The sequence below is a fragment of the Arvicola amphibius genome, chromosome 5 (genome assembly GCF_903992535.2).
Source record: "Arvicola amphibius chromosome 5, mArvAmp1.2, whole genome shotgun sequence".
NCBI classification, from domain to species: Eukaryota; Metazoa; Chordata; class Mammalia; order Rodentia; family Cricetidae; genus Arvicola; species Arvicola amphibius.
In genome coordinates, this window is record NC_052051.1 from 65,266,281 (window position 1) to 65,275,319 (window position 9,039).

The following is a 9,039-nucleotide window of genomic DNA, read 5'->3' on the forward strand; positions in this document are numbered from 1 at the left end:
TGATTTTTCTGAAGCTTAGATACGCTATGTCTAAATTTTCATTTGGTTCTGGTTTTGATATCTACCCTACTTTGTGTTCTCTGAGCAACTTGCATCTATGGCCTAATGTCTGATAATCATTATAGAGTTATTGGTCATTGATCCTTCAAGCATTGCTTTGGTTGTTCCACAGTTCCTGTGTGCTCTTTTCATTTTTTTCCTCTGTTTTATTTTTCATCTGGGGAATTTCTGTTGTCATAGTTATACATCAGAGATTCTTTCTCCGGACATGGCTGCTGTTGCCCATTAGTTTTTTGTTTTCTGTTCTGTAGTAATTTTTCTCTCCAGCATTTCTTTGACCCCCTTCTGTGAGCTTCCATCTTTCTCATTGTCATCTGTCATAATTAGGGTTTTTCTTGCTATAATAAAGCACCATGGACAAAAGAAACATAGAAGGAGAAAGGGGTTTATTTCATTTTATAATTCTTAGGTCACATTCCATCACCAAAGGAAGTCAGGGCCAGAACCTGGAAGCAGGAACTGATGAAGAGGCTTTGGAGGAGTGCTGCTTACTGGCTTGCTCCCCATAGCTAGCTCAGCCTGTTTTCCTATACACCCCAGGACCACCTCCTGTAGTAGGAGCTGTGGGCAGGCCTGCTTTTTGTCCTGCCTGGCTTCCGCATGGCTAGCTTAAAACCAGAAATAACAATACACAAACTGTATTCTTTTTTTTTTTTTTATTAAAGCACATGCCTTTAATTCTAGTACTCCAGGGAGGCAGAAATAGGCAGATTTTTGAGAGTTTAAGGCCAGGCTGGCCTACAGAATGAGTTCCAAGACAGGCTCCATAGTTAGAGAAGCCCTGTCTTGAAAAACAAAAAGTCAGGAACATACAACAGAAGTGGTACTACTTTTATGTCCACGTTCTATGTGCACATGTAGAGACCAGAAGTTACCTATAGCTTCCTCAGTTGCGTTCCACCTTCACTGCTGAAACAGGGTCTCTCTTTGAACATGGAATGGTATTTGGCTAGACCAGCTGGCCAGGAAGCTCCAGGACCTGCCTGTCTCTGGCTCCAAAGCATTCGAGTTACATGCGCTGCCACACTCAGCATTTTTCGTGGATGCTGAACTCAGGATCTGTGCAGCAGCACTTGATTACCCACCGAGTCATCTCAGCTGCAATGGCACCACTGAAGATGTGCACTAATTACTCCCAACAGTCTTTACCCTTACATACGTGTGGCATTTTCAGGGGCTCCAGGTTATTGCTAACGTTCAAAAAATAAAAATCCAGCCTATTTTGTCCATCACTGCGTCCCTCCTTATACCAAAACGGAAAAGTATAAATGACATTAAAACAATGACATGATTTTTTATGGGAGTATTTAAAAATAAAAATTATCATTCATAGTAAAGACAAAAAGATCCTAAAGGTGATTTTTAAAAGTTCCTTCTTAAAGAGAAAGGGGAGATTAGGGCAAAGTCCAGGTGGAAAGTCATTCCCGTCAGTGAGAAAACTGCCTGCGGTCCGCTGTCTTCTTGCTGATGTGTTTAAAGATCTTGGACTTCTCCACTTTCTTTGTTTTCTGGTAGCCAAATCCACCGCGACCTCCTCTCTTTTTAAGCTTGCCATCATGGCTGCTCACGTTCAGATCAACGAAGGGAGGAACCTTAAAGCCAAAGGACAGAGCCACCTGAGGCAAGTTTAAGTTGTTCACATCGAAAATCTGCTTGAGGAGTGGGAGTCGTAGGCTCGTATGTAGGACTTGTATGCTTCCTGCGCGGACTTATGGAGAAAATAGTTCTTTTCGATCAGCTTTTCCAGCTGAGACTGAATATCAGAAACTTTAGACCAGGAAAAGTCGAACTGATTCAGTGGAACCTTGGATTGCTTCAAGTAACGAAGGAAACCCAACTCTTCAGGGCGCAGGATGAGCAGGGCATGCCCTCTTCCATTCAGGCCCCGAGCCATTCTACCCACACGATGAATGTATTCCTTGGGGTCATCGGGAGGGTCATACTGAACAATCCAGTCGACTTCAGGGATGTCCAGCCCTCTGGCTGCCACATCTGTGCACAGCAGTATCCCTGAATCTGCATTGCAGAATTGGAAGAATGTGGTTGTTCGCTTATTTTGCTTTTGCCTTCCATGGATGGCCAAGACAGGCAGGTCGATGTAGTTCAGTAGCTCGTAGTGGTACTTCACAGACATACACGATGAAAAGAAGACCATTACTTTCTTCTTCCGGTTCTTCTTAAGGAATGTGAAGAGCAGAAGGAACCTCTTCTCAGAGGGACACACAACATATCCCTGCTCAAGTCTGTCCACTGTGGCAACCTCATTATCGTCATCAACACCCACATACAATGGCTCTTTTTCAGAGAAATTCTTGCCAAGTCTTCAACTTTTCGAGTTTGTGTGGCAGAAAAAAAGCATAGTTTGCCTGCGTACTGGCAAAAGTTTAATAATTTGCTTTAATTCTTCTTCAAATCCAACATCCAAGATACGATCAGCCTCATCAATAACAAGACACTGGAGGTTCTTGTACATGAACCCTGGAGTATTCTGCATGTGGTCTAGAAGCCGGCCAGGGGTGGCCACGACAATGTTGATGCCATTGGTGAGCTTCTGCGCTTCGGCAGACCTGTTACTGCCACCCATGATCAGCCCGTACGTGTGAACGTGGTGCGTCATCAGTTCCTTAAGAACACCAAAGGTCTGCATGGCCAGTTCTCTGGTAGGAGAGAGAATCAGGACTCCTGTTCCATTCCTGGGCATAAACTTTAACTTCACAATGAGCTCGATCACAGGGATGAGGAAAGCCAGAGTTTTGCCACTGCCGGTTTTAGCAGCTGCTAGAAGATCCCTGCCTTCCAGAAGTGGCCTGATACTTTTATGTTGGATCTCAGTCATGCGCTTGAAGCCCATTTCTTCTATAGCCTTCAGAGTGTTTTCATTGACGAGGTTAGACAAGGAAGCAAACGAAGTGTCCTCAAAGGCCCCTGTCAGCCCTAGGGGCAGGCTGGGCACTTCCTTGTCATCTGGTTTCTCCACGGCAGCATCTTCTGCTTCCTCAAGAGCCACATTGCTTTCTTCAGTTTTTGCTTTTTTGGTGTCAGGCTCTGCGTCATTTGCCATTTTCCTCTTTTTCTTCTTCTTTTTCTTTTTTTGATTTTGAATCAGGAGATGGCACTGCTGCTGTTTCTCCATTGGTTAAAGCGGTAGGTTTCTGGGGTAACTTTTCAACTTTCGTCGAGTTTTCCGTTGTCTCTTCAGGCACGCTTCCACTTTGTGCTTCTGCTGAGCCCACCATCGCAGTGTGCTTTAAGGCTTTCTTAACTTTTCTGACCTTTACCTCTTCTTTGGGCACATCTTCATTGGAAGGTTGTGATAGGCTCGTGTTTGATGCTTCTTGTAGCTTCAGGTTTCGCTGCCGCAGCTTGATGTTCCGCTTCTCAATCTTCTTGCGCAGGAGTTTCATCTGTAAGTGCGACATGTTTGCCGGCCCGCGCTAGCAAGCTGCACTTAGCAGTGGCTGCACGTGCGCAGTTAGAACTCGGAAGCCAAACTGTATTCATTTAAACACTGCCTGGCCCATTAGTTTCAGCTTCTTATTAGCTAATTCTCACATCTTGCATTAACCCATATTTAGTAATGTGTGTAGCACTACGAGGTGGTATCTTACTGGGAAAGATTCAGCATATCTGACCTGGTGGCTGGCTCCATGGCATCTGTCTCAGAGAGGAGAAGCATGGCATTTTACTAACTTCCCTTCTTCCCAGCATTCTGTTCTGTCTACTCCACCTATCTAAATCCTGCCCTATCAAAAAGCCAAGGCAGTTTCTTTATTAACCAATGAGAGTCCTCCATCAACCTCCCATAGGATGGTACCACCCACAATGGGCTAGGCTCTCCGACATCAAACACTAATTTTAAAAATGAATCATAGGTTGTTCACAGGTATATTTTTGGTGTAAATTTTCTCAATTTAGGTTCCCTCTTCAAAATGATTCTAGCTTGTGTCAGGTTAACATAAAACCAGCCAGCACATCATCCATTTGGTCTTGCATGATATGTTTGTTCTTCCATATAGTGATCATAGACTCAATGATTTTCTGCTTTAATTTTTCCAAAATTTCTTCTTTACTTAACTGACGTTTCCTGAATTATACAGAAGCTTTTGGTCTCACTTGTCAATTGTTAGCCTGAATTCCTGGGTAATGAAGTTCTATTTTGAAAATCTGTTGCTACACCTCTATCTTGTAGGGTAGTACCTATATTTTCTTTTCTCCCATGTATGCTCTTGGCAATTTGTAGAGTGTCAGATGGCTATTTCTTTTTTTTTTTTTTTTTTTTTTTGGTTTTTCGAGACGGGGTTTCTCTGCAGCTTTTTTAGAGCCTGTCCTGGAACTAGCTCTTGTAGACCAGGCTGGCCTCGAACTCACAGAGATCCGTCTGCCTCTGCCTCCCGAGTGCTGGAATTAAAGGCCAGATGGCTATTTCTATTACATTCAATGTTTGTAACATTTAAATCTTTTGCTAGAGTAAAATTCAGTTTGTGTTTTCTATTTTGTTCCATTCATCTACATTTCTGATTTTGTGGCAGTACCATACTGGTTTTATTACTAGAATTCTATAATATATTTTAAAATCTGGAGTGATCATCCCTTCACGGTTATCCATTTTACTAATTGTTTTGGCTATGCAAGGTCTTCTCTGGTTCTATATGAATTTTAGGACCTTTTTTCTATTTATGTGAAGAATTTTGTTGTATTTTTATTGGGGTATTGGGATTGCTTTGAATATGTAAGTTTATTCTGGTAGGATTTTCATAATAGTAATTCTACTTATCCATTAATTTAGTGGTTTCCTTCTATTTTCTAATGTCTTCCTCTACCTCTTTCTTTATAGATTTGAAGTTTTCATTATAGAAACCTTTTATCTCATTGAGTACGTTTATTCCAAGATATTTTATTATCTTTGAGGCTATTGTAGATGGGAGTGTGTCCACAATCTCTCCCTCCATGTGTTTGTTGCTGGTGTATACAAAGACCACTGAATTTTCGTTGATTTTCTATTCTGCCTCTTTACTAAAAGTTGATGATCATTTCTTCATTGGGAAGCTAAGTAAGAAAACCATTTCAAGGCTGACTATGGAACTCTGAGATGAGCAAGTCTGTACCCAGAATCAGGGTAAATGTGTCTCCTGTTGGGTCACTGCAGGGATAGGCAAAGTCTTTGGACTAAGGCTGAGAGTAGCTGAAACTGCATCTGATGCCATTTCAGAATCCTTGTGTGGGATCAGTTTTGACAGGTCTATTATTTAATGCATGGTAAAGAGGAGAATGAAACACTCTTGAGTCCAGTTGCAAATGATACTCATGGCAGGAACAAGGTCATACAGGTTCATACTTGAGTCAACAAGGTGATGGGTTTATTTCTGGGTTTGTTGCTAGAATAATAGTTGCTAATTGTGTTATCTGCTATAAATCTGCCTTCTAAATAGCTCCATTTTCTTTCACACTCTTCTGGGACTTTGCTTTCTTCTACATGGTTTCTAAACTTCTTACAAAGCACTTTGGTCTATGATGACATAAAAATGTTGTGCTTTGATGGAAAAGAATGGAAGACCTTATTTTAAATCTTGTTGGCCAATCTTGAACTGAATTTTGAAGGAATAATGGAATTTCTAGACATAAAAATTAATAGAAAAGGGTATTTCAGATAGCTGGAAAAATGTGCAGAGACTCAGAAATATGTACTAAGCTGGAAAGTCCAACCACATAATATTGTAATTGTAAGAACATTTTGTTCAGACCTATCTCCCAAATGATGTTTAACACATGGAGTTTATAAATATAAAATATCTTCTGTTTTATAGTCTCTTGAAGAAAAACTCCTGTCAATGATGATTAGCTTTGTATATAATTTCTTTCTCTTAAACTTCTCCTACCACTATTCATTTATTCATCTTTTAGTACTTGGCTGGAAGAAGAAACAGAGATGGATGAGAAGACCATGTGATATGTCACCCTGGTGACCCTTGGATTCATTCCAGTTAACTAGCCAAGCGGTTAACATTCTCAAAGTCAAAGCAGAGAAATGGAATACAGTGAGCATTTTTATTGCCAATTGAGGTGAAGTATAATCCAAGTTATATCAAGTCTATTAAGAGTTTGGAGGGAAGTCAATTCTTTAGATGATTATATCCAAGGAAATCTAATCATCTTTACTTAGAACCAACTGCTATAGCCCACAATATGTCATGTCATATATAACACTCTGAATATGCCTGCAACTGCCTCCAATCTCTCTATCTCTCCTTTCCAGAGTAGGAATATTTAGCCAGGAGGAAAGCACAAGGCTATGGAGAGGTAGCTTAGAAAAGTGTCTTCTGGAGACACAATGCAATATATGAAATGTTTATCTGTTATTTTAACACTGAATATGCTCTTCCTTTCACTGATTCCATAAGCTAGATCAATAGCATCAGTTTATTTATCAAATCATTAGGATTGTAACTTTAGACACAACACTAAACATCATAAGGAAAAGTGAGGGTTTCAACTCTCATCTCATCTATATGTTTCCTACATCCTACACGTACATCTCCAATCCAAACCTCTGTTCCAAGCTCCATGTGTTTAATCTCCACCTGCCAAATGGACTCAGACAAGAATGATTTGAGCTCAGTTTGTTCCAAATATAACAATTTCTCACTGGACAACCATCATTCTGCCATTGTAGATTCTTTCCTTCTGCACAACACATTTCTCCTAGCCTCACCTGAGGGAGAGCCTAGATATCTCCCTCATGCTTATATAGAGTGGGCCAAGTCTCCATTCCGACCTCCAGTATCTCTCCACTCAATTTCCCAGGATTTGAATCCAATTCTTGATTTTTTTCCATCTGTGTTTCTTCAAAAACCTTGTAAGTAGATGTGTGGCTTCCAGTCCCATTAATTTGCAACTCTCTCTTCAAGGGAAATACATGGATCTTTTAAAAATGAGTATCAGGTCAAAAACTTAACTACTTTAGACCTTTAAATGACTTCTCCTCTCTTCTAAAATAAAATACTACCAGTCCCAAATTGTGGAATGTATTTAGTCCTTTAGTGATACGGCCCTGTCTCATCTCTAGTCTCATATACCCTTCTGACCCTCATGTATTCCCTTCCTATATAACGTCTGTCATTATAAGTACATTGAGTCCTTACCCTGCACCTGGAACTATGCTAATGTTATGTATCAGTCAGCATTTTCCAAACTTTACTAATGATGCATATCACCTGGGGTTCTTGCTAAAGGTACAAAGTCTGGTCCTCATCCCAGAATCATTGAATCATAATCTTCAGGGAGTAGTCTAGAAAGCTGCACTCTTTCTAAGTTCCATGGACAACTTATCATCTGAGAAATTTGGGGAAATGAAGTTGTGTATTTTCACTTTCCCTTAATCATCGTACAGTTTAATGAAACAAGAGCCATTGTGAGTCTCACTTATGGAGGTTAATGTAAAAGGGTAGGTCAGTTATTTGCCCAAAAACAATGATGGTGTCACTATAGTGATTTAAAGCCAAGCATCAAGCTCCTACCACAGCAACAGTCGGCTCTGCTCACTGGGAAGCCTGAACCTGTCATGGTCTCCATGCCTCTTCTATTCTTTCACTTGGGGAGTTATTTTCCCATATTTCCTTCGAAAACTACTCTGAATCTCTTAACTCAGACTGAAAATTCCTTAGCCCCTCTGTGTAGCTTGGTTGCCTTCCTGTGAGCAACTGTTAGCCTGGCACACCAATATCCACATTCTTCTCTGCTCCCCTAAGAGTCTATCAGGAGCCACACTTTCCAAGTCCCTATGAAACTTACTCTAGCAGAATACCTCAATTCTACTAGACAGATGGTAGATATCTGCAAAAATAAATAAAACAAAATCACTTTTGTTTAGAAATTACCTGAACTTTAGATCATATTATCTAGTCTCACTCCAACAACAAAATATTTTGAGCTAATGAGTGATAATTCATTAAAGATAGGCCATGTGCCTATCAAACTGGCCTGTTTTCACTCCAGAAACATTTTAGAAGAGGAAGAAATAATCTCATTCCTTTCTACAGTTTAAGCAGTCATGGATCACCCCGACATAGAATACAGGTAGTGTGGGTCCAGACTCACAGGGACATAGGTGTGCTATAAAATTAAAGTGTGAAATTAAAAATAAAATATTACCAAGCCATCTTAAAGCAGGAGGAAGAATTCTGCAGGACTGGTAGCAATTTGTGCTGAATTGGTAAAGATGAGGGACAGTAAACTGTTTTCATTTCATTCAATAAAGGACATTTAAATAAGAAAAAAAACAAATCTTATCAAAAAGAAAGAGAAGGAACTTTCTAAATTAGGGAAGGTTGTTACAGGATACCTGAAAACAACAGAGGAAAAGACAGACACAGAAAACAAGTAAATCAAGCCAAACAGCTCCAGCCAAAAGATTCCAAGCAGGAGAAGGGAAAACATAGCCTCATTGAAAATGTAAACATTGTAGTCCCAGCAAAAGCACACACTGTTGTCTATCCCTCACAAGAGCCACAAGTTTCACAAGCCTCAAATCCATTTGTGGTTTTGGGTGAAGGAGTGATTCCTCCCACAAGGGGACAACTGTAGACAAGAATCTACTTTGTCAATCTGTGTGACAAGAAGCACAGTGTTTGGGAGCCATTTGAAGGAGAGATATGTTGTTTAAAACTGAGCTACCCTAAGGAAAAACCACAAGCCTCGGGGGCTGAATTTAACTTGCCAGTAGCCCTGAGAGGCACTAGTGGGGAGTTGGAAGGGCAGGAAGCTGGGAACCTAAAAGCCTCAGGAGGCTGCAGTCTCCAGGGCAGTGAAGTACACAGAGAAGGGTTAACTAATAACCACCCAAGACTTTCAAAGTGCTGAGCCTTAGGCAAGCATTGCATCAACCTCTGCAAGCTCCTATCTGCAGTCGCTGCTGTAGAGTCCCAGAGCGCTAATATTTCAGTGGAGGATTCGACATCCACAGTTACATATTTCGGGCAGTCT

The 9,039-nt window shown here is 40.7% G+C and overlaps 1 pseudogene; it reads right to left on the reverse strand.

Moving 5' to 3' along the window:
* Positions 1-1,329: 1,329 nt before the first annotated feature.
* On the reverse strand, positions 1,330-3,479 carry LOC119814953 (annotated as a pseudogene).
* Between the last annotated feature and the right edge of the window lie 5,560 nt (positions 3,480-9,039).